The sequence below is a fragment of the Anneissia japonica genome, unplaced genomic scaffold, assembly GCF_011630105.1.
Source record: "Anneissia japonica isolate Jap-2015-1 unplaced genomic scaffold, ASM1163010v1 scaffold287617_len321496_cov130, whole genome shotgun sequence".
Classification (NCBI taxonomy): Eukaryota; Metazoa; Echinodermata; class Crinoidea; order Comatulida; family Comatulidae; genus Anneissia; species Anneissia japonica.
Genome location: NW_022696710.1, coordinates 207,303 through 210,673, shown reverse-complemented (window position 1 = coordinate 210,673; position 3,371 = coordinate 207,303). Strand labels below are relative to the sequence as shown.

Here is a 3,371-nt window from a genome sequence, read left to right as displayed (position 1 = left end):
CCAGTATGAACCAACGACCAGTGCAGAAGCTGTCTCTTATACACATCTAGATGTGTATAAGAGACAGGAATAATATTCAGGAATACCATAGCAATCATAATCTTCACTGGAACAGTGCAAAACATGTAACATCAATGCAAAATCAGACATTTTATAACTAAAGCACTTCACAGCCATCATGATTGATTGACCTCGAATTGACCTTTTTTTTTATGGTTTTAATAATTTGGCAAACATGCGAGGAGCAGATGCCAATCCATTAATTGGCAAGCAGGTAAATTGAAACAATTGACCTTTCCAAATAAATTTTAGATATTTATGATGTTCTGCAGCAATTGGAATCGAGTAATAAGCATCTTTTAAATCAACAGATGCCATAAAACACCCCGGCGTAACGAGACGCAATGCTGTCTCAAATGTGTCCATTTTTAAATGACGATATTGAACATGGTCATTCAAAAACTTTAGATTCAAAATCATTCTGAAGGAGCCATCCTTCTTGGGTACTACAAAGATTGGGGAGATAATTCCCCCTCACAATGTGTTGAATGTATTATAGCATGCTTATCTAGTAATTTACTTATTTCAGTCTCAATATGGCCTGCTTCTGATGCATTGAATGTAGTTATTTTTGGATGACCAATTTGTACTGGTGGTGTGTTATTAACCAACTCAATGTGCGCATGTAGTGCTATATCAATAATTCTCTCATCTGAGGTAATATCCCTCCATTGGCGTTCAAATTGTTTCAACCTTCCTGCTTGGAAGGATGTATCAGACAAAATAGGTATACTTACTGGGGGTTCTGTATGATGAGTCTCTACTTTTGCTTGTGAGACTTGATCACCTTCCCCCTGTAGTAGTTTTTTGACTCATGGTAGTGGTAGTTCCCTCTGCCCCTACCGCGGCCTCTGAAAAAGCCATGACCTCTCATTCTGCCTCTCTGTGTATTGTAGAATGGGGTCTTGAAACCAGTAGTTGTAGTGCTAATTCTGCTACCGGCTCTGTTTATTTCCTGAATATCTTTAACTCGCCTCGAGACATCATCGCCAAACAACATATCAGTAAATGGGGCAGATGGTGAACAAAGATGAGAATAATCCTTCTTTAAATCGGATTTCATACAGTTCCGTCTTCTCAAATTTAAATTTCGATTTGAATTGCCCAGCAGGGCTAAAGCATCAATGCCCAGGTCAATGAGTCTTTGATGAGATCAGGGCTATCCTTATGCTTTGCAATCTCATTTAACAAATAGGTCAAATATGTTGATCCTTTTACAAGACCAGTTTTTCAGGTCTAATTATATCCCAAACCAGCTGGTTGACCCTGACATTAGATAGGCCCTCGCAATTCTCTGGCCTACTAGTTTTCCTTGTTAGGTCAGTACACTTGTCCTCACTAGTACCCTCTCTAAAAAGGGTATTAACAATATTAGCTAGATCCTGGTCTATGCCTTTGCCACAACTTTCCTTATTAAGAAGTTTTCCAGCCATATCTTTGAATAAACTAACAGTGCATTCCTTCTCCATATCATCAACCCTTTCTTCGGGTAGGCTAGGTTGTGGAATATCAAGGGGATCAGCGACCTCAGTCTCACAGTTATAACAGAAATCCTCCAGGTCCCCCACCTCGAGCCAAATCTTTGTTGGCCCTCTCGAATCTCAGTCAACATTGTAAGAATGGCCGAGCCTTCCTCGACAAGCCGAGACTTATGTTTCTTAGCCTTAGGCTTTGTAACATCTTGTTACAACTTGTGCTAGCCGCGCTAGCACTAGATTCTTTCGGAGATAGATCAGTCACACTGTCCTTCAGTTTATTATTACTTGGCCTAGGCCTAGCAACCGTATCGGTAGCAGCGCCAGCTCCGACGCTCGTTAGACCCTCGATCGATATCCGCAAAATTCGCCGGTGATAGCGGCGAGGCCATCTTGTCAATATTAGCCCTAAAAAAATTACTTACTTCCAATTAATTATAACCTGTAACATCAAACACTTCAACCTATGAAGGTTGCAGGTTAATTTATAATAAGCAGAAACACACTACGTGTGTTTATTAACAGAATAATTGAAGTATAAATCTGAACAAAATTCACCATACACCGTACGGCAAATTAGTGTTGCTAAGAAAAGCTGTGCATGCGTGTTGCCATCTCATGGGATCCCTGAGTGTATGATGACGTAATAGAATGTCAAATTAGCTCATTTAGCAAAACAATATTTAAAAAATTTAATATAAAAAATCGAACAATTAACTATTCAAAGTATGATATTTCAGTCTTTGTTCAACGTCAGGAAGTTCATAACTGTGGCGTGTGGGCGTGTGGGTGTGGGTATGTATAGGTATATGTATATGAATGTATATATGTATATATATATATATATATATATATATATATATATGAAATTTGAATAATATAAACAATTTGAAAAAAAAATAGAAAACAGTTTTTAAGCAGAATATACTATATTTTATCGAAATGATTTTTGAAAAAATGGAGAGATTCATTAGCGTTTGTGTTGTATTTGTAATTTAAATTATATTTATAACTATATTCTTTTGCTTCTTTTCCTAAATTTTAAATTTAATTTTAATTTAATATAAATTTAAAATTAATTTTAAAAATAAAATAAATAAAATAATAAAAAAATATATTTAAAATCGAAAATAGACTTGTAACACAGAATAAATCCATGTCAGTCGTTGACTCTTGGAACATAGAACTTAATTAAACAAAAATATTTCGATCGCGCCTGCGTCACGTACAGTGTTAAGCTACATTTACACTACGATTACGACACGTTAACGACACGAGACAGATGCGCGCAGTGTTGAAGAATACAAACTACGCGATATGTCGTTGTCGTGGCGTTATCGTGTCAAATGTAAATACAGCTTTAGACGACTACTGAATTAAAATAGGCTTATCAACGTAACTAATATGTACAAAATCGCATATCCATATGCGATTTCGTATACGTTGACATGATAGACATAAATACATTTTTTTAATTCGAATATTTTGAGCACTCCTGCGCTCTTCCTCATCGAAACACTTATGATTAAAACAGCTTTACAAACTAGCAAACGGAGATAAACAGCTTATCAGTGACTGAGATAAACCATGATTGTGAGATATGTACAGTATAATTAAAGGAGGGTTATAATGGGCGGTAAAAACAAAGGAGATAAAGATAAATTAAAGAGCTAATCTGCCGACTGTAGGCCTATGGTTTCAATAGCCTGGTTCACGTCGAACTTTATCTAGATATACCCGTCTTGAAACATGATACGATAATCCCCTAATTGCGTTCGATGCCAAGTTAGAGCCAGATAAACAGCCAGCCAGTTTCAGGCCGTCGACGTCACATGG

The 3,371-nt window shown here is 36.8% G+C and overlaps 1 long non-coding RNA gene across 1 annotated transcript in view; it reads right to left on the bottom strand.

Annotated features, from left to right (window-relative positions):
- The window catches only part of LOC117102147, a 9,890-nt gene extending 7,732 nt beyond the window's left edge, over positions 1-2,158 (bottom strand). Inside the window, exon 1 of the long non-coding RNA XR_004444365.1 lies at positions 798-2,158. This is a non-coding gene — a long non-coding RNA (uncharacterized LOC117102147). The remainder of the gene's footprint in view (positions 1-797) is intronic.
- Positions 2,159-3,371: the final 1,213 nt, after the last annotated feature.